A 23858-nucleotide genomic window follows, 5' to 3' on the forward strand; every position below is an offset into this window, starting at 1 on the left:
TGCCACATAGGCTTGAATGTGGCAATGAAGGAAGCAAAGTCTTCCATTTCAAACCCTTTGTTACTTTCGGATTGTTTATTTGGAACTGAATTACTGGGATATATCAAATGATTCCAGTTGAACAGAAAATTTATCTTCTCTAGGACATTTTCATTTGTACCTTCAGATGGAAAGTCAAAGTAATTTTCGATTCCACTGATGAGTGAAGACACATACTTTGAAAATTCCTGGATTGAATTAGTAAATGTGCAAAATTCTTTCTGTGATGATTTATTTCTTGTGTTTGTAGCACCAACTGGTGTTTCAGGCAGTGCAATACCTTTATAAGTCATTTTGTCAAATATCTCGATGGATGTTTTTAAATTTTTAAAAATTTCTTTTGGTACAACGTCTATATTTCTAGATAAATCAGCAAAACTTGATGCTTGTGCAAGTGTCTCAAAGCTGGATTTCATTATTTCTAAACAACTTTTCAGACAATGAATTGTGTTGGTATAATCCCAAGGTAAATTGTCCCCTGACTGGACATTTTTAGAGGCTGTACTAAAGGAACTGTAAATGTCTGACGTTGCAAGAATGTTGAAAATGTTTATCCTTGTCATCAACCGGTCTCTCAAAGTAAATAACTCAGGGTTACTTTCACAACTAGCTACTAGTGCCTTAAAGTCATTTATAAATGTCTTAAATACAATTTCACAGTGACTAATAAATTTCATGGTTTTAAAGACTTTTGGTTTGTATAATATTTCATCTAAATTAGTAACATTTTCAGATAAAAGTTCGAAACCTTTGCCACTATGAAATTCCTTCATTGTATCTTGCACAAGAGTTAATGCATCTACAACAATTGTAGGTGTAGGAGCATTCTTTTTTACCAATTCAAGTCTGTGCATTGGGTCCCACATCAAAAATGTGTCTCTCACTAATGTATTTTTTAGATGCTTATCAAGCCCCAACTTTACATATTGTCCATCAGTTGCAACACCAACTAAGTTTTTCCTAAGAAATGGCAAGTCGCAACCAAACTTTTTTAATGTACAAAAAAAATCTTTACAAAGACCTTCTCCTGTGAAGTTATCGACCCATTGATGTTCTAAATAAATTGAATGAAATAAATTGGTACAATTAATATCAAATACTGGGATTCTTATACCAATAATATGTCGTGAACGGTGATTTACGGTCATTTTGTCAGCTAGAAGCCCAAGTGGCAAATCTTCATGTATAATATAATCACAAATTTCTTTTTTTAATACATTATATACACAGGGAAGAAAATTTCTAGAAAATTCTTTTGAATGATTTTTAACACCCATTTTAGCGCCACTGTTATACATAACAGCAACAATACTTTCATATGAGCTGTATGATGTATCTAACTTATAAGACATATATGCTGCAGCAGCACAATTTAAAGCCTGTTCTCTACAATATTTCTCATAAATAATATCTTCTTCTTTCTCTTTTGTAACTTCTTCCAATTTCTTTATGTGACTCTGTGACTGAAGATGTCGTTTGCACGCAAATTTAAGATGTCTAAAAGTAAGTGGTAATACATCACTACTGAAATCTTCACCAGCACTAAAATCATAAAACAGTGTCACCCCACAGCAAGTACAAAGAATGCCACTTTCACTTTTTTTAAAACAACTGCCCCACTTAATAATTCGATCAATGGATCGAGCACTGCAGAGAAGATCTATTTTTTCTTCTTCTGTCAATTCTGTTTTAGCACTGGTTGTAAATGTAGCATCAGCACCTTGTAAGATTGAAGTGTGCTTTTGTTTTCTAGCCGCTGGCAGAAGAGCCCTGGTTGTTTCTTTATTTGTTTCTTGAAGTGGATTTGGTGTGCCTGCAACAATTAATAAAAATGTGTTGCAGAAAATGTAAAATTACTGAAACATTCGAGAATTTTTTTATAACAGAGTGGCAATTATAAGCAAAAAAAAGTTCCCTCAAAAAAGTTTTAAAATTAAAGAATTTTAGTCTGAAAAAAAAAAATTGTGTATTCTATTGCAACTGCAAATAAGATTTTCATTTAATGTTTAATCTTAGCAATTAAATCAAAAATGCCAAGTGATAGCTTTTAAGCTTTTATCAGTATTAGTTTGTAAAAAAACAAAGATTATTTTTCTCGAAATTGTGATTATAATACTGCAGTGTGCATGTAAAAGGCAGGTTGTTTTTCTTCGCTCTTTTTTTCCAGCAGAAACTAAACAAGCAAGCTTGCACAATGAAGCTTTCGTAGAACAGATTACAAAAATGCTGAAAATTTAAAAATTTAAAGTTACTGCCCTTTACCTGCACATGGCAAAGTACGCTAGTTACTTCAAGCACGGGCCCCTAGATCGCGCTGACGATTTTCAGAAAAAAGCTTTACAAAAGCAAATTTATTTTTAGCTGCAAATTGCAGAAGATTTTTAATCCTTGTTTGAAATGTTGAGAAGTAGCATCCACTCAATTTTGATTTTTGAAGCTTGAGTCCGACGACCTCACCGATCGCTACAGGTCGGTTGATCACATGACTTCATCGAAAATGTCATGTGCTTTTTCAACAGCTTAAATTGCGGTCGACCGGTCGTTCATAAAACGCTGCGTTTCGTCACGCCACCAGTTGAGCTCGTCGTACGCAACCGAAGTAATGTAAAAGCGGAGGGGGGGGGGGCTGTAAGACAACCCTCACCGAACAGAAATCAACCCGCAATTTTCCATTTTCCCCTTCCTGCTCATCTGAGTATTGTAAGATCTATTTTTAGACTCCGGCCACGTGCACTGTCGGGTCAAGGTCGCGCGCAGATCAATTCCTTTCTTATCACTTACGCCTTTGACAAAAAAAGAAACAGCCCTTTTCAATGAAAAATACCCTTTAAGGCAAAAAGCATAATTTTATTGGCGAAAAGGCCTGCTAAAATCTTGGATGAAAAGCCAAACTTTAACGGTGAGAAATACAAATAAAAATTTAACTTACTTGTTTCGACGTCCACGTCCAATACTTGCTGTAGAGCGGAATTGTTTTCACTTGTAGTTTTGCCCTCAGAGACATCTTCGGATAATTTTCGTTTTTTCGAAGATGAAAAGCATTCATTGTTGGTAACTGGCTCATTTTTATTGATTTCCTCACTATTTTCCTCTTCGCTATTCTCTATTATGCTACTTGCAATCACTGCTGATATTAATTCATCTTTTTTATTTTCCTTTTTTTTGAATAAATCAAGCACATTAAAATTAGAAATTGATTTATACTGCAACTTTTTGTTAGGATGAAACCTTGAGAAATGCGTTTTCAGATTTTTGTAAAGAACTTTTTCATTGCACTCCAAACAAGACACTTTTTCCAGCTGCGCTGCCATTTCGATGAACCAGTGACAATGATGAAGAGCAGAGATAAGCAGTTGAAAAGAAGGGCGAAAAGGAACGTTCCTAGAACCCCTAAATCGCGGGGGTGCATTTCGTTTTCATTATCGAAGCCAATCGAAGCGCTCCGGCTCCGGCGTAGATGACGTATGCATTTGCACCTCTTGGTTATTGGTGGACCGCGAGGGTGCACGGAAGGCTTGGCTTGGATTATTACGGCGGCGGCGACATCAGTTTACGTTACGGAGACACATGTGCCTCTCGAGGCGCATGTGGCATTTGTAGCCTGTGATTCGAAGCTTGGATGCTTTTGTGAGCTCCAGACCTTGACCCGTACGATCGGTGCAAACTGACTGACTCAGCTGCATGAAAAACAAATTTTTTCCCCCTTCAGTTGTTACTGTCATTATTGAAAAATTGTCTGCAGAGGGGGAAAATAATCTGCGACGTACGTCACCCGTCACCCTACTTTCTGCTACGGGGTCTAAAATAAAATAATTATTTCAGTTAAGATGGAAAACCGCAAGTTTCATGTAATTTCCTCATTAAATGTTTAAATATAAAACTCATTGTTACAAATTTTGTTGCCTTTCAACACTAATGTTAAAAGCAATCATAATGAAAATTTTGAATCAAGGCTCCTCTGAAGCAATCATGAAATTAGCAAACATAAATCCTACAGAGGAACAAGGATTAAATTTTAGTGCCTACTGCTTAAAGTTTTAGACACGTACATAGGTTTTTTTCCCTTTTAGTGGGGAGCATTTATATTAAAAACGTGAGGGTAAAATTATTCTATTTCTGAAATACATTTACACTAAAAAGAATAAAAGAACAGAATGTTTATAAAAATACCAAGCACTTTTCATAATGCACTCAAAAGGACAAAATAGCTTTTCTAGATCAGAATTCTTGTATTTTTCGAAAATTCTACGAAAATGACACCACAAACGAAGAAAAGTGCGGTTCTAGTCATTTCAAACCAAACTTTCCCAATAACAAAAATATGCATGTTTCAACACTCAAAGTTATGATTGAAAGCTAGATAATAATAAATCCTCTTCATGACATGAGCCGCACATTTCTTTGTTTGTGGTGTCATTTTCAAAAACTACAGGAATTCTTAAATTGTCCTTTGTGACCCAGAAAAATTATTTTGTACTTTTTGAGTTCATTATGAAAAGTTCTTGGTATTTTTTAAAAAATTCTGTTATTTGTTTGTTTACAAAATAAGTCAATTTTTGTTCTGCGCACTTGGATCGTAATGGAAACACAATGTTGTCAGCCCCGCCTTATCTCGTAACGGATAAACGAAAACCCCGCTTATACGAATAAAATCTCCAGGAACCGAATATTTCCCAATGTTAGACATTTCGCAATGTTAGGGATCCCGCTTAATCAAACAATTTCCCCGTTTAATTGAATAATAGTGATCAGCTTTCGCATATGTTTTAGCTGAGAAAATTTTTGAATACATAAAAAATTAATTAAGAGCAATTACTGAAGCTAAAATTAAAAATTGTATTTTTCGGCAAACAACCGGCGGGGGAAAAAACATTCATAATCCATCAAAGCATATCCACTATTCTATTTATTTTCTTTTATCGTTGCCATTACCAACAGACACTTGATAATTAAATTAAAAAACACAACGAAATATAAACATTGCAGAAGATAAGAAATTGATACATATTAATTGCGTAAAACACGATAATTGAAGTTTGAAAGGTTCTCCCAAAATACCTTGAGCAAGGAATTCACTATTATGGACTGTCTCCAAAAAATATTAACTGAAAAAAGGTGTCGGAACAAAGATTCACTACCCATAGTTGTAAGTGACATATAATTTTCATACGTACTTTTATTTACTTAGCTTATTTAAAACGCTTTTTAATAAAAAACATGTTTCTTCTATTACTTAGATATTGATTTATTATAACGTTTTAAGAGAAACGTTGTCAATCAGGAAAAATAAATAAAATTTCCCTGCTGAATCGAATAATATTTCTTTTAACTCACGGTATTCGTTTAAGCGGGGTCGACTACCAGTTTTCCATTCAGTAGGGAAATTCATCACAGACCTTCTACGATCAAGAAAAACCATCGTTCAGCTCGCCTTAAACCTTATTATACTGCCCTGTGCAGGTAAACAGCAGTAACTGCAGAAATGATTTTTCAAGATATTTGAAGAAACGCGTTTTGGATTTAATGCTAACAATAGGAAAGTGTTGGAATTAGACGTCTTTTTCGCGCGTTATTTTCAGCGGAAACCAAATAAGCGAGCTTGTACAGTAAAGATAACGTACAATAGATGACAAAAATGCAAAAAAATCAAAAATGAAAAATTTGCAGTTACTGCTTTTCCCCTGCACACGGCAGTACAGTATTGCACCATTGATATCCTTAGACCTCATTAACAATTTCACTGATGATCTCCGGGGGGGGGGGGGGGGGGAACTAACCTTACGGACATAGCTTTTTCTTCCGTGCCTCTGGGGGTGATGGGTAGTGATTGGTGTTTTCGGAGGAAAGGAAGAGAAGACAGAACTAATAAGAGAGATGGGGAAGGGGGAAAGCCCGGTAAATGTATCTTTACAGAGTTTCCTAAAAAGTATCAATGACTAGGATCATTCAGCAGTTTTCCAAAAATCATTAGTGGGTCCCCTTATTAAGCGTGCAAGTTGCTCCGATATTCGATAAAGTTCGATAATTTTCCATGATTAAGTAGGAAGAGAATAAGCTTGATCCATTTCGCCGTACGAAACTATTCAAAATAGTTATAACCTGGATGGAAACAATTAAAAACTCATGTTTAAAACTATTTTCGTCCAGAAATGTACTCGAGAGAACTCGTACTGAAACTTCACTTTGACAAATTCAACAGGTTCTAATAAAAGAGAAAATGTTTTAGATTGTGCAAAACATAATAATAATAATAATAATAATAATTTTTACAAAGGTCGGTAACATGATAATGAGTGATAGTCTTTCAATGATGAAAAGTAATGAAAGATGTCTAATTTAAAAAATAGCTTTGATCCCACAAATTCAATTCATTTCTGGTGAAATGATTCAATGTTTTTCGTAAAACAATGTTTTTTATGCTACGTAATGTGTACTACAGCCTATATAGAGCGAATATTCTAATGATCAATAGGCAATTTCATTAGTTATTTCCTTTTATATTAAATTTACCTTGACTTCAATCAGTTTGGTATGTATTCTCATTTTCCCAATTGTATTGTTTGCATCAAAAATAAAGATTGCACTAAAAATTTGAGTCAATAAAATTCATAATACACTGAAACACTTTATTACGTAAAATAAGAATATTTACATGATTAGTTCATTAGTTTGCTTCCATATCACTACATTTCTTATTGTTGTCAGGTTAACAAATTAATTACAACACTACATTTCACTAGAAATCTGCTCAGATGCAATGACAAATAAATTGGTTAGAGCAATTTTTTTTGTCATTTTGAACTGAAAAACATTTGAATTGCAACAAGCAACATTTTGAATTCGATTTTGTGAACAATTGTAGGAGAAAATTGAAAACTCAATTCCCAAATTGTATCCTTTTTTCGAAAAAATGTAAACAATAATTAAATAATATACTATTTCCATTTTGGAACAGTTTCAAATTTCATTCTATGTATTACACTAACTTATATTGCGTAATATAGAATAACATTGCAACTGTAACGAAAACCCTTTAAAGCGGCCACCCATTTTGAACGGCCGAAATTTTGCGGAACGAAGGGGTGGCTGCTCAGAGAGGTTGCGCTGTATAAGGTATATTTGCAGATACTAAGGACCTAGACGCCAAAATAAAATTTGATTCATATTGTTTGTTCAATTTATGGTTTAGGCTACTTTTACGATATCTAACACATTCTGAGCAATTCCTAAAACAGATAGTCCGTGGGACAGTCAACCATATTGTTTCATTCTACGACAATGGAATTGCAAAATGAAAAAATCAGCAGGAATGAACAAGAAAAAATTCCATGGTTAAAATACTAAAATATCTTGATTCGAAGTTGAGTAGAAAAGAAAGTCATGGTTTTCTTTCTAAATTTTTTATTTTCATATTTTTAACGTAATGAAAATACGTTTTTAACAATCGTTTCATAGCTGTTGACATCCATCGAACCGGCTGATAATGTTTACGTGGAATAATTCTTAAGTTAAAGCGTTGCTACTTGGAAGCTTGGTCAAAGCTTTTTTACTATGTATGCGGAATTTAATGAAAAAGAAACGTCATAATTTGTGAAAATGCGCATTGCTACAGTATTTCCTAATAAAGATTTCATTTTAAAACATTGCATTGGGGCAAATAGCAGAATAAGCTACAGGTCAGAATGAGCCGACTAACTAGTAAGATCGCAGAACAAGCAGCTCTGACACAGAACATTGCAATCTATGGTATTCTGAGATGCATAATTACAGTGGCTCCCAAAAGTGTTCGTACACCTACGACTTTCAATGAAATATGACCCTATCCACTGGTTAGAATTAATATTTCGGAATAGGTATTTAATTATAAGATCTATGATCAATTTTCAACAAAACTACATGAATTTTTTTTTAATTACCTAAACTTAATTTTTTAAAATCAAAAACCAAAAGGTGCCGGAAATTTTATCTGACAAAAGTCTTCGTACGCTTTAAAAAATGTCTATATATTACTGAATAATCTAACGTTTCAGCCTGCTTCCCCGGTAAAAATCAGAAAAAGACGAAAAAAGCATGAAAGAAGGCTTAATGCAACTTAAAAATATCCCGAAAAACAAAACAAAAAAAAAGTAAAAAATAAATAAAATAATTAAATAAACATCGAAAAATTAAAAATTGGAAAGTAGGGTATTGAGATGGGAAAAATGTCTATCGGTCTGTCTTTCGGTCTGTCCCCCCCCCCCTAATAACTTTTGAATGAATAGTTCGATTCGAACAAACTTTTTTTTTGTTCGAAAGATCTCGGCAAGGACACCTCATTCCCATATTTCACTTTTCGATTTGAACTATTTTTTGTTCAATTTTGAAACATTCAAAAAAAAATTAACATTAGCGCCTACGGGGAAATTCAAGGAAATTCCGAACTGTGAGGCGAATTTGCTTCAAACTTCGTAGGGAAAAGCTTTTGATGGAAAACTTGTATGTAAAATATCTTTTTGATTTGAACAATTTTCCGTTCAATTTTGAACAGTGCAAATCCCTTAACATTAGCGCCTTTGGGGAAACTGAAAGTCAATGTAGATTCCATACTTGTAGGTGGATTTACTTCAAACAAATTTTGTTGGAAATAGCTCTTGACGCCAAACTCCAGACTCCGACTCCGAGAATTTAGGGGTACATGACTCCGACTCCTACTCCTGTGCCCGACAGTTAATCGGAATCCGACTCAACGACTTCGACTCTGACTTCGTAGCTTTGGCAAAAATTTTTACACGGAGGACAAATGACTGACTCCGATCATTGGATATTTGACTCCGACTACTTTATCCCAAAATGAGATTGACTCCGACTCCGATTCCGCAGCTATGGTTTTAACTGCGAAATAATTATTGTTGATATGACTTTTTTTTATTTTCACGGTAAAGTTGTATTTTAGGTATTCAGTTTTCGGCGAATGAACTCGGAGTCATTTATGTTTCTACAGAAAGATATGCGCAGACGATTTTTTTTTTTTTTTTTTTTTTGACAATGAAAATTATTTCTTTAAGTTGACATTTTAGTGTTTTTATTTATTTTGGTAAGTGCATTAATTCATTCAAAAAATTATTTTTGGCAACAGGGGGAAAAGAAACAATTTTTTTTTTGATATGATGTATTTATTTTAATGATCTTATTAATTTCAATTATTTTTTTTCGTTTTGAAAACTGTTAAAGATTTTTTTTTTAATTGAAAAAAGTGTATTAGCAGCTTTGTTAAAAAGGTGCTGCTATTTTATTTATTTATTTTTTTTTAGATGAGTAAAGAATATTTTATTCCTAGAAATAGCTTAAAATATTTAAAAAATATGTTTGAAACAATTTGCGATGATAGCTATTTTTGAGAAGTTTTAGAGTTTTTTGGTTTTAGACGGAACTTCTTGTTATTAAGTAATTATTTAGTAGAATATCATGCAGTATCAACAACACCTTTTAAACGTCTTCGTTTAAACCATTTCTTTAAATTAAAAAAAAGAATACTCCTCTAAAACAACTCCCGTAGCAGACCAAAAAGGTTATTTTGCTTTTACAACTTCAATGATAAAAAACCAGCAAAAGTGGAAATAAATAATAATGTTTCTTCCCTCAATGATCAGTTAAAGGGGAAATTTAGGGCGAATTCATTCTGATTAGTAGATGCATTAGTTCGCACAACGCTCAGGGGTCGAACGGCGCGATGACACTTCTTCCAGGCCCACTCAAAGAGAAAAATCGCGGTATCAGTTGCAGTTTTTCAACAGTAGCAAATGAGTTCATTAGTTAAAAGAGAAGAACGATTGAATATCTAGAACTCTTCAAATCTTCAGATACAAAAGGCTTTAGAATCTCCATGGGGGGTGTGTCTCCCAGACTCTCGCGAGGAAATGGCAACCCTCTGCCAAGTCAGTTCACCGTTGGCGACGAATTTGTTCCTAAATGTCGACTTTTGTCCCAAACCATGTTTTCGTTAGTAATTTATTTTCTCTGCGGAGCTTACAAACCGGTCTCGAAGTGGAACTTCTTTCCCATTATCTATATTCTTTGGTTAAGCCATTCCTTGACAATAGAAATGATCTTCCTGATTCGTTACTGAAGGAAGATTCTATCATGGGAATGACGCAAGTGATCATGAATATGTTAATGAATTATTAGAGAATTACAGAGAAAGATTTTTAATGACTGCCAAAAGACTATCATAGCCAGCTCTTTTTTATAAGCATAACACGAAATTAGTTTGTTTTCTTTATCAATGCTGTGCATAAAAATCGATATAAGTACACATTAAACTTATTATACAGTTAGTCATCATTAGAATGAAGTATTTTTTTTATCTACGGAACCTAACCCATATTTTAACACTACTATTAAGTCTCAATTTACGCGGTTTCAATTTAAGCGGCATTTCCCTGAAATGTAACCCCGTGTAAAATGAGGGTCTGCTGTAATTAATAATAGCAATAATTATAGATAATGGTTTTTGATTTAAAAAAAAGAAAAATGGGCATAAGCATTTTTATTTTGCCTCCATGTTGCTAAAACTCATAAAAATTCTAATTTCTTGGTTACAAATCATGAGAATGAAGGTCAAAATAATTTCAAATCATCTGCTTCTTTTTCTTTTATCTCACTGTTTTTCTGTTGTAGGTGTGAGGTAGGAAAGAATTATTAAAAATGTAATGAAGCATTTACATACACTTTCAGTTCATATTTGTTACTATTGTTGGGGCAAACTAACATGGTACGATTAGGATTGCTATGCATATCCTAATCACAGCATTATAGCACTGCCAGGTTAAATTTACCCAAACTATAGCTTTCTTCCTCATATTCCAATAAATAAAAAAGTTGTGCGTCCATTAATTGCAGTCTACTAAACACTCTGATCAAATGTGTTTTGTTTTCAATATGAATGGCATTTCATATGATGTAAAATAATATTCTAATTTCAGAGCTTATAATAATTAACTCTAATGGTATTTATTAATATAAACTAAGTGTTTTATTTAAAAAAAATATTAAAAAAACTGAGACTTATTTTACAATGTTCGAAAGTTATCTGCACTTTATTCAGTATTTTTCTTCTAAACTTGTTAAGGAAATAGAACCAAAAGTCTGAATTGGTGTTGTGTTTTCCAGGCCAATATTTAAGTCTTTATCAGGCGAACTGGACACAAGTTCAGAGTTTGGGCCAATGTATAAGCAAGATGGAACAAAACTATCGGATGAAGATTTGTTACGTTTTCTGGCAGACTTCAAAAAGTAAAATATTTTGAATTTTAAGTATTTTGTTTTCAGAATATTTTTTCTTTTTCATTTTGTTTTTAAACTAATAATCAGCTAAAAATTTAACTTTGTTTTGTATTGTTTTTTTTAATCTGTTAAGAATTTTTTTTTTCTTAAATTTTTAAAACATATGTAGTGTGAAAAAACTTTTACATTGTTAGTTTTTAAATATTTTGCTTTGCAACAATTTATTTCATGAAGAAATATTTTATGTACTGTTGATAATTTAGAAAATAGTTTTGTAAACTTTATATTTTCCTTGCAATTCACAAAAGTAGTTTCAAATAAAGATGAATGATTTATTTATTTTTTTGTAATGCTGTGAAGTTCTATTTGTATGAAATTTGAAAATTAATAGTAGTTTGATACAACTGTAGGCCTGAAAAACTAAAGCATCTGACCATAATCCCAGGCCATATTAAAATAAATGTGCAGCTATTAAAAGATCTTCCTGCAAGTAAGTTTATACATTCTTTTAGCTTGATAATATTTTCTTTAATAATGTGATGATGAAAACTGCTTGCACACACACACACATACCAAAATATATACTTTTTCTTATGCATAGCATGCAAAATTGTTTAAACTTATACTATGTGCAATATACCGGACAGCCCGGTTATCACATCCAGAAACTGCAGTTTCTTTCTTCCTCAGTCTGGAATCATAAATAACTAAGCTGGAGGTAGATGTCATCTCATTGAAGCTGAGAGTGCCAACAAACTGGTAGATAGATGCATGTAGTTCTGCCTTTACCCTGGCTTATGGGCGGTAACTTACTGCTATACTACGTGACCTGATAACTCTAAAAATTAAAACATAATGGCTCCACTCTCGTGCACTGTGTAGTAAAAATTTTTGTTGAATATTCGCCATCATTTTTGGAACTGATATAGGTTTTGCCAACATAAAGTGGAATGAGATGTAATATTACATATCATCACTGATATGATCTCTGCTTCTTTACATACCTTCTAGTTACTGCTTAAAATACTATTTTGAAAACATTTGAAAATTTATGCTCTATGCAGTTTTACTGAAATGGATCTTTTGCAATAAAATTCTAGTAATAATTCTTAATTGTGTGCCTTGTATCAAAAAAGAGAGAGACAAATTTAATCATTGAACGTAAGCCAAATCTTCCTGGCCATTTTTAAAAAAATCTATTAAGCACTTTTATCAAGAGTCACTAGACGTTTTATTTTTCAAAAAACAACTGCATTAACTAGCTTTACAAAAATAAAAACCATAATATTTTAATGCAGAATTCAAACACATTAGAGGCATGGCAAAAAAATATTCTACTATCAATAGTATTTTAAATGATATGTGTGAACAAACTATTCTTTCAATTATCACTTGAAGCATTGAGGTCAATATTTAGGTTCTTATCATACTTCCCCATCTTTAGGAATAGTCAGTAAACTTTGTAAAATTCCTTTGAATTTAACCAATTGCTGATAGGTTTTGTAAGTGTGTATGTTTTCAGTCATTTTAATTGAAACATATTGTGCATGTAAGAAAAATATTGTAAAATTGTCTATGAAATAATTTGTAAATGTAAATAAGTTTGCAAATGTGATTCATGTTTGTAAATTTGTGAATTGTAATTTTCAATTACAAATGTAAATTTATGCGGACCCGCTTTTACCTCTGTGCTTCAAAGTAAAACATTTAATTTTTTCATTGTTTCAATGCACTTGAATTAGCTTATAAATTGCATCTTATATTTTTCTATCCAATATTTTCAGATTCACTTACATCGTCATTAATACCGCTAGTGCCATTTCCAATACCACCTAAATGTGAACCAACGTTGGAAATAGAACAATTTCCTACTGGTATCGCAAGCAACTGTAGTCCATATACAACTTATATCAATCATCTTTATGTATTTCCTAAAAGCTTGAAGTATGAAAACCAAAAAACATTTACCAAAGTAAGTAGCTGAATTGATTTTCCTTTATAAAAAAATATGAGTGTGCATATCGTCGCGTCAGCAACAGTAGGATATCTTAGTGTTATTTCTGGGATTAGATATCTTATTGTTGCTCAGGTGACGCTATGTTGGATAATCTTTGTAATTTATTGCTTCTGGTGTCATTGATTATTTTTCAGCAATTAAACTAGAACATTAAATGCATTATTGTATCTCTGTACATATGTTATGAATAATCATTTCTTTTATTCCTGCAGAACATTGCAAGATCGTAAAAAATAATTATAATTTGGAAAAAAAAGTTTTCATAAGTAATAATATGTGAATATATTTTTGAAATCAGCATGTTTTCAACATTTGAACCATAATCAATGCATATAAGGGATCTGTTCAATTAAATGCAAACCTTTAAAAAGTGTTTAAACAGGTACTTCAATATGATATCTACAAGCATAGGCATGTTCATTCTCAACTCATTCTCATAAAATGATACAGCTTGTAAAAAGCATTTCTGTTTCAGGAATCGACTTAAAGTCCTATGCTTGAATTCATGATTTTTTTTTTGGATGTCCTTCAAATAAATTCCCCGAACCCCTTACATAAATGAATTTCACAAAAAATTGCTAATGATCATCAACAAAATATGTAAAAGTGTGTTCTACATTACACTTGGACATTGGAATAGTAGCATCAATTTAAGTAAGTTCTGTCAATAAATGTGATGAGCATTTATCACTGCTGTTATAATTAACCAACTTGTTAGCTCTTACAAAATCAACGACCTATTCTGTAAAAATTGTTCTTACTCTGTACAAGACTTAGCAGAATATAGAAATTCAACTGCATTGTATTGCAAAAAGTAGAAAGAGAAACTGCAATGTTTAAGGTAGTTACAATTTTCATTCTCTAGCTCATGGTTTAAGATCAAAAAGACTCTGTTGTCATTTTATCGGCTACTAGGAAAGCTCCCTGTAGTCAAAGTCACTCCAGGAAATGCTTATGATGATGTCTTCAAAAAGGGTCATTGTGGGAGATAAGACTTGATGAGTCTATATATGCAACATTGAAACTAAACCTTAATTGGGGTTATAAAAAAAATCGCCTTTGCTAATGCTATCCATTTTGCAGTTCATGCTGAGTTTTGTTGCATTTTGGAGGGAATGTCCATCACAATTTTTTATCTATTAGACAAATTGTCAATCAATAGTAACTTTAGACATGTTTAATGTTTGTGGGAAAAGTTAGAGAAAATTCTAAAACATTTTATCAAACACTTATAAATAAACGAATAAATGATATAAATAATATTCTCAATTATCGTCAATCCCTCTCTTATAATCACTCAATTAGGCTATTGCTGGCTTTTAGGTAGTTCCAAAGTTAAACCTATGTTGAAAAGAAGCATTTTAAATTGATCGTTAAAAAAAAATTGTTGAAGAAGCTTCAACCTATTCCAAAAAACTGTTTTCAGGATGCATTGTTGAGGAAAATCTATGCAACAAGGAAGAAATTACTTTTAAGTTTTCCATGCTCTTTTTTTTTAAGTTTTCCATGCTCTTTTTTTTTTTTTAACAAACTAAGTTTGAGAACTTTTTGAGAGACCTGAGAGAGAAGAGGTCCATCTCTTTTCTTCAATAAATAAATATTAAGCTATGTATTGCAATGCTGTTTAATGTGTGCATTGGCTTTAATCATTTCAAATCGATGCATTATTTATTTATTTATTGAAACTAAACCAGCATCAAATCTTTATCTGCTTATCACAAACACATATATCACATTGAAATGATTTTAATAAGAAAATTACATTATACATCTGTTTGAATTTTTTTCCTCCAAAACTTTGATTGTTATTTATTCTAATCATTTATTCACTCAATTTTTGCAAGAAATGCATTTATCATTTTACCTCTTCAATGGGTTATGTAAACTGTAGTTATGTAAATGTTAGTGGTAACATCTTATGTTTTATCATAATAAATGAAACAGCATGTAAATTTTCATTATGTTAGACTAAATGTTAATGTGCCATTCTCTGTTAAGGCTAGAAATATTGTCTGTACTGTAGAATTCAGAGATGATGATGGTGAAAATGCTGTACCTTTAAAAGTGAGTATATTAATAAATTGTGAGTATAAAATAACTGCTTATTGTTGACCAATTTTTATTGTTGAGTATTTAAATAAGTATAAAGCATTTTGCTCAATTTTAATGCCTAAACCCTAAATTAAGTGCACATTCATATTTGAAAAGCACTATGATGTATTCTGATGTTTGGTAAAATCTAACAGCTAAAAAATTTGGCAAACCTAGTAATTTCATTTCAATGTAGCTGATTCACTGATTGATATCAAAAATTAAGAATTCATTTTTGTTTTCATTGTAGGTGAAATTTGCATTTTCATTTGTTCTCTTATTGTAAAATTGTGACATTCTACAAATAATAACTTTTGATTTTTCAGCGGTATATACCCATATATACAAAAATGGAGTTTGGTAAATTTGTTCCCTAAGATCTCAGAAACTACCTGGCAGATTTGGCTGAAACTTTCACCGTTTGTTCAGTTTGGTACTGGGAAGGTTTATAGACCAGTTCGAAAAAAATCTGATTGATAGTTCCCTTTTTATTCCAATTTTAGTCCCAATTTTCGCATAAATGCCCCAATATGGGGGTGAAAAAAAACGTGCACATATTAATATTATATGTCCATCGAAAGCGCCAATTTTTCTGCTGAAGATAGCGTCTGTTCGAAGTTTCTAAGTTGTATAAAAAATGAGTTATGGGCTTTTTTGTTCCCTATTCGAAGACTTTCATCAACCCAAGTCATTATTTAGTGTGTCATCTCAACTCCCAAGAATTGTTGTATTGTTGGATATTTTTGCTTTTCGTCTGACTTTTTGGGGCTTTTCTCAAGTCAAAGCTTAAAGTAACGTTTTTCCACAAGATTGGCTAAAAATAAATGGATTTGGCTGATCATTTTACTTTTAAACGGAACTTATGTAATTAATGGTTTATTATTATTATGTATGCTGATTGGACACTTGCTCACTATATCCAACCAACCAGCAGAAATATCGCCAGAATTTTTTTCAGAAAGATTTCGGTAGCTGATGCATTTGGCAGTTTTTCCCACTGTCGCTGTTTTTGAGCCCAAAGACTACGTAATAATGTTTCTCAGCTTTCACCATATAAACAAAATATCGCCAATCAAATATACTTAAAAAAAAAAAAAATACTGTGTAAAATAATTCAACAACTAAATTAGGCAAATCCATAAACCGCACAAAAGCTTCCATTAATATTTCTTTTTGCACGATTTCAAACAATCGCCAAATTTTACTACTTATTTTGGAAACATTTTGGATGAAACCGTTTAGAGCCTTTTTTTTTTGACCAAAAGTATCTCAGCATCTGGCAACAATATTTCTATAATAGAAATTAGTAAGTAGGGGGAGTATTGTCGAAAGTGTCCCAAAATGATTCTCGCAAATTTGGTAAGATTTTAAACCGCACCAAGTGCCCACAAAAATTGAAATTTCCCAAAATAACTAAAGCAAATGTAAGGGTAACACGGGCGGCTACATTTTTTTTTAAACAGTTCCTACATCAATAGCAATACAGAGAAGGTTTTAGATTAAAAAAAAAAAGTACTAACAGATAAATCTTTTTAAACATGTAAAGTTTAATTTCATACTTCGGAAATTCTTCCAATTTGTATATGCTTAAATGTCATGCTTTCGTTTCTAAATGAATACTATTTTGTTTTTTATACTTATTGCTATTTTAGTTTTATGAGTAAGGAAGCAGCTCGATTTTTAATCACGCCAAAAAGGTTTGTTTTGAATTCTTTCGCTTAAAACAGAAAACAAGGGCAAGTAACGATTGTTTCTCATAATTATTACTGATCCAGGCAACGCTGGGTATTTTTGCTAGTATATATATAATAGTAGAATTTTTTTGTCACAACAAAATAAATTTCAAATATGCAAAATGATTAAGTAAATCCCTGAATAATAGTTTTTTTTTTGACTGTAGTACTGCATTTTATTCATATTGTTATATTTTATTCATCTCTCTCCACTACTGGTGTACTTACCTTAACTCATTTATAATATACACAGTATTTTGTTTTTTCTTTTACTGTTACATGAGTTTTGTGGTCGAATAACAGTAATGTCAAATTGTCCTGTGCTGCAGTATGAATGTTTTTAAGAATATCAACATATATAAAAGTATCATCATATGAGGGTTATAACATTAGCTAAATCTTATTTTAAGGTGATATATGGCTGTCCTGGAGAACCAATCTATTGTTCTGAAGCCAGTACTTCCATTACTCATCATAACATTAGTCCAGATTTTTATAAAGAAGTATGTATGCGATTTTTTAAAAAAACAATTTAATGAATTTCTATATATTAAACTCAGATTTCAATTAACAATGTCCTTTTTTTTTTGGTTTTGTAAATTCATTTATTTTGTATAAAATTTGAGTTTTCCAAAAAAAAAAATAGTAAGAAGGAACTGGAAAGGGCTAACATGGTAGAAAACATACCAAAATCAAGGATCATTCTTCAACACCACCCTAAAATGGTAGTCCCTAAAATGGTTGCCCCTGATCTAAGCGATGCAAGTGATTATTTCAAAGACTTCCAAACAACTCTTGTATCTTTAAAATTGGAATTTTTTTGTAAAATGTTCATCTAATTAAACTTTCTTACATCATATTGGCTGCTCTTTGAAAGTAAATGAACGTTAATTTTATATAGATTTGTTTTGAAAATCTGTTGTGTGTAGCTTCAGCTTTGTTTGTCCTAAAAAAGATGTTACAGTGGTGTCCAAAAGAGATTGCATTAAGCTCCTTCACCAATGATCAGTAGAAACAAAGAAATAGTTGCTTTGAAAATGGAATTTGAGTGTGACATTGCTATCAATCATAATCTCTACTAATTCAATTCAATTAGTTTAACAATTTATAGCATCTCATTAGGCTTTTAATTATTTCAGCATCATATTTCAAACAAACTGACATCTTTTCCAACTTTAAAGCTCTGTGGGTTTAACTTCTCTCAAGTGGCGAGGTATGACCCAGTTTTGACCCTCTTGAAAAATTGCTAATAAATATGTTAATATATAATTTAAGTGGAAAATAATAAGGTAAAAAGAGTTGCCAGGCCATCATAAGGAAACAAAAATCAATTTGGAAATTTTCTAATGGTAAGGAGGAAAAAGGATGCAGTAGTCTCTCGATATCTCAACTTCACTTAACTCAAATTTCTGCTTATGTCAAAGTTTCTGGAGGTCTCAAAGTGCTGTAAAATTGCTGTTTAATCTGCGGAGAGAGTGGGAACTCTGTTTTATTTTTTGGGCATAATTTACCTAAAGCAGCTGTTATTTGCAATGAGTGAAATAGTTTTAAGAAGGTTCTTGATTGTTAATAGAAATAGATGTACTAATTAGGAGGCCCAGAGCCTGTTGGTTCTCCCTTTTGTATTTGTACATATTAATTTGTTTAATAAAATTTTATATTAATTTGAGTTACTTTTACATAGGTCAAAATTTTACTGCCAACACAACTTCATGAAAGGCATCACCTTCTTTTTACATTCCATCACATAAGTTGTGAACAGCCAAAAAATTCTAAGAGGCGAGATGGGTCTGTGGCTAACATTATTGGATATTCTTGGCTTCCATTACTGAATAAAGGAAGGTGAGTGAAATGTTTCACTATTTATTAGCATATTATTGAGTAATTATTATCTAAGGTAATTTTTAACTGAAACATTATGACTGAAATTTGTTTCAGAACTGTGTTCTTCAACTGTTTAGTTTTTCCTTCTCTCTCTTTTTTTTTTTCTTCCTCTAAATTAAACTTAGTCTTTTTAGTGTTAGAACAAGCTTCAATTGCATGATCAATTAAGTTTTTCTTGGGTATTTCAAAGGCATGAAATTGATTAGCATTTTTTGGTCAGCTTAATGTGCTAAAGTTTTGTTTATTAAATTACATTTCTTTAATATTGTCTGAATGGTGCATAGTATTGAGCTGTATTTTTTTTTCTTTTATACAATCAATAAGTTTATTGAAAATAATAATAGTTGATTAATAGATAGTTGATAGTTAATGATAATAAAATTAAAAATGCATAATTTTATTATCAAGCCGTTTTTACTTTTTTAAGCTTTAATCAGGTCTTTTGTCGTTTATCATTGAAGAGATAATTTTGTAGCTTCCATGTGTTTTACTATTATTAATGAAGCAGTGGTTCCACTTCTATAACAAATAAAAAATATATTTAATAAGACCTCACATTTTCATTGTTTCTCCTTTGAAATAAACATTTTTATGTTTACATTTTGAAAGCATCTTTTGATTTTTTCTTTTTTCTTTTAGACTATCCATTGATGATCAAAATCTCCCAATTTCGATTGCTTTGCCTCCAGGATATTTGTCTTGTCAACCTCTTGGCCTTGGGAAAGGGGTAACTATTTGCCTCCATTACTGTTAAAGTGATTTATTTGTAACACTTAACTGAGCCTGACAGCAAACTTACTTAAATAGCTTACAAAGTATTGAATATAGCAACAAAAGCCATAGCTTTTTGATGCAGAATTTATCAACAACCTGATTTTACATTTGTATTTTAAAAATGTTAGTTACTGACTGAAGTTAAGTACAACAAAACATTTTTCAATTTTACCTCTGCTGTATCAAAAATTTTAGATTGGTCAATTTTTTGTAATCAAAATTATGAATAAAAAGGTAATTTTATGTGGAGATTGTTGATCAAAAATATTCATAACATTTTATCTTTTATCTTTATTATTTTCTTTAAAATGCACCGGATTTTCAATATTATAATGATTTTTTCACAAGTTCGATCCTCTTTCAGTTTAAAAGCATCTTGACAGCTATTGCCAAAAAGTTCTTTAATTGTTGATTGAATCTGAATTCTGGAAAAATAAAAAAAAGTTTTCCTTTTATTAGTTTCAACTATGGATCCCCAGATCTAAAGAATTGAAGTTTAATAATAATCATAATGAAATTCTTCTCACGGAGGGGTCAGCTGACCCTTTGACACCCCCCCCCCTTGAAACCGCCCTTATCCAGCTGTCATTTCGCGAAAAAAAATGTAAATCACCCATACGTTTAGGGGACCAGCCAGAAAATGAGAAAACAACAAAAGTTTTTTTTTTCATCCTTTATCGTAATTTGCTGGGAATAAGCTATAAATTTCAGAAATAAGTTTACAAACTATGTGGAATTTATTAACATATTTTCATGAAAGTATCACTTATCTTCCCCAAGCCATAACGTTTTTTTTTTAATACCAATTTTGCTCGTAGGTTTTCGGCTCATAACATGCAATTTCCTGTCAAACCTTAATAAACTTTCAGAAAACATGAGAAGTATAAAGCTAAAATTTGAAATTTAAATGTGGAAAATTTTGTGAAATATGAACTTTTATAACCGTCATAATTTAAAACTCAAGTATATCCCTCATTTCATAGAACAATTCCAGCTCAATATTTTCAAAATTAAAAAACATATCAGTGATCTAATGAGTCAAAATTCAATAATTCTTGGATAGGCGACGAATCCTCAGGGATCGTTCACAAAAAACCTGTTTTTAATATGAATCACACTGAACAATTAACAAGTATTGCAAATTTTCAAACGACCCCTTACAACTTGTCGCCTATCCAAGAATTATTGAAATTCAGCTCATTAGATCACTGATATTGTTTTAAATTTTTAAGATATTGAACTGGGGTTTTAATATGAGTTGAGAGATATTCTTCAGTTTTAAATTATAAAGATTATAAATTGCCGACTTTCGCTTACGTGCAATGAAAACTCAATTGCTTGAAACATTCATATTTCTTCAAATTTCGAATATTTCAACCTCAAATTTTAGTGTAATATTTTTTTAGTTTGCTGCCTTATATTTTGAAAGTTTGGTAAAGTTTGATGGAAAACTCTGCGTGTTATGAGAGCCAAAAACCTGTGAGTAAAATTGTTTTTTTTTTTTTTTTAATTGCTAATATTTTCGTGAGTGTAAGTGATACTTTCACGATAATATAAAAATAAATTGTACATTGTTCATACTGAAACTTATAGCTTATTTCCAGCTATTTACACTGAAAAATTATCAAACACCTTTTTTTTTGTTTTCTTAATTTGTTGCCGATCCCTCATATGCATGGGTGATTTAATTTTTATTGGAAAATGAAAGCTGGAGCATACATTTTATGTGAAGAAAGTTTGATAACGTAGCTCTTATTTCTCGAGAAATTTGTAAAAATGTGAATTTTTGAATGTGTCCCAATACTTTTGGTCACATAGTGTACATTCAGGCTTTAGCCTAAGAATGCTGATTAGTATCTTTTCAGAAAATAATTGCTATTCTTGATAGAAAGTACTCGATTAAAGCCTTTTCTGTATTGTTTTCATGCAAAAGTGTGAAAGAAAAGAAAGGTAATATCTTGATTTTCTTTTGTTTCAGAGAATGTGTTAAAATGTCTACTTATTAAAATGTTCTAAAATTTGTGAATTGTTTAATGCTACTTTGGGTATAAAATATGCATTTAAATTTCACTTTTGCATGATTTAAATGGACAAACATGTGCTTTACTTCGTTGAACATAAGCTATTCATTGCAGTTTAGTGGGCCTGAGATACGATGGGTAGATGGTGCAAAAGAACTTTTCAAAGTGGGCTTCATTCTTGTGTCAACTGTTAACTCTAAGGTAAGATCTATTCCAGAATGGTATTTTTTATTTTTGTGTTTAGTATGATCATATACTTTATCTGTTTAAGTACTGTATAATATTTTTCTTTTACTGTAGGATCAACATCTACATAATTTCTTTTCACAATGTCAGCGCTTACGTGAATCAAAAATTCCAGATATTGAAACAGATAGTGTCATTAAAGTAAGATAGAGCATGCCTTGGTTCTCTCTTTTTAAAATTTTTCTGTTTGGTTCTCCATAGTATTTACTCAATATGTTTGCCTAAAACTATGCAATTTAATTTACTAAATAGGAACTTTCTGAAAGTTCATTTTGATTGTGTTGATTGTTAAATGCATTGTTTCATTGCTAATAACTTGCTTAATTTTGCTCGGAATGACAGTTAATAATATAAGAATGAAAAAAATTGCTGTTTGGATTGTTGTTTCATTGATATCCTTTAGTTCAGATTTTCTTGGTTTGAGTGATTTTGAAAAGTATTTTTAAAAAATAATGCTTACTATTCTATGATTAACTTTCATACTTTTTCTTTAAATGCACTTCAATGTAATATAACAATTAAAATATATGTTTAAAAGGTAAAGTCTTTGATCAGTAGAAGTGTGATATTTGTTTTCTTTTATTTCGTGTGATTCATTCTGTAACTGCAACTAATATTTTTCTAAATTCTGTATTTACTTGACACAGTTGGTCCCTTTTCACTTGGATTTCTGTACAGATTGGCCTATCCAAATTTTCATTTTCCATGCTTTTTTCCATTCTCTAGTTAACATAGATTTTCAATACCAAGGATCAGTTTTAAAATTTATAGAGAATAATGGAACTATGAAGGGAAGTTCTTTCCTTTTCACGGGAAGCATTTTGATCACATTAAGAAAAAAATATATATATCTCCCCCTAACAATAAAGTGTTATTATCTTTTATGGGAACTACAAGAAATATGAGAAACTAACAAAACATAAGTAAATGTATAAGACTTTGACTTTACTATGAAGATGAAAATCCCGTAATCCAAAACATGTTATCCTTGTGGATGGCACAACCTTTTGTATGTCAATCCTTTTGCTGAGCTAGGGTGGTGTCATCCTGAGATCAAGTTTAGTTTTTAGATACTTTTAACAGGAACCCTTTTATATATCACTTATTCAAATATATTGCATTTTTCGCCTATCTCTTGAAAAGCCAAAGTGGAAAAAAACTTAGGTTTGTATTGGAGACAACTGAAATAGGAAAAATATTGTACTTTTCAGCAAAAGCTTATTTTCCTTCTTGAACAAAACATAGATGGTTTCTTTTTATCCAAATTTTCTGCTATTTATGTTGCAACTTTAGATTCTCGTTTTCAAAAAATATATATATAAATTTTGAATATTCAGTTTTATTTTTTGAAAGTTAATTTTCTCTCATTTTTTTTGACTAAGAAAGTAATCCTGATAAAGAAACTTCTTTGTAGGGGGGGGGGGGTGCTTATCATTTACTTGTTTGCTGAGTGAAATTTTTAGTGAAATAAGTTGAGGAAATTTGTTATCCTATATTAATATCCCTAATTTTCAGAACCTGTTTTCATATGTGGTAGTCTGAGTTCTTTTAACTTAAAAGCAAGTATGACAGCTGAGATCCCATATGCAACATTTGATCAGTGATTCTCAAACTGTGATCCACGGACCACTAGTGATAAGTGAGCAATTTTCAAGTGATCGCAGAAGAGATAGTGAAAAATTAATCTACATCATTTTTGTAATTGTAATTATTTTTATTAAACAAAACTTTTCTGGATTAATCTCATTTTACCTGACATAATTGTTGTGAAAATATTTCTATTGCATGTAG

At 31.3% G+C, this 23858-nt stretch overlaps 1 protein-coding gene across 1 annotated transcript in view; it reads left to right on the plus strand.

The window, feature by feature from the left end:
* LOC129223067 (dedicator of cytokinesis protein 9-like) overlaps window positions 1-23858 on the plus strand; it is a 241712-nt gene that overhangs the window by 51918 nt on the left and 165936 nt on the right. The gene's annotated exons all lie outside the window — the stretch shown is intronic.

The sequence above is a fragment of the Uloborus diversus genome, chromosome 5 (assembly GCF_026930045.1).
Source record: "Uloborus diversus isolate 005 chromosome 5, Udiv.v.3.1, whole genome shotgun sequence".
In the NCBI taxonomy this organism is placed as follows: domain Eukaryota; kingdom Metazoa; phylum Arthropoda; class Arachnida; order Araneae; family Uloboridae; genus Uloborus; species Uloborus diversus.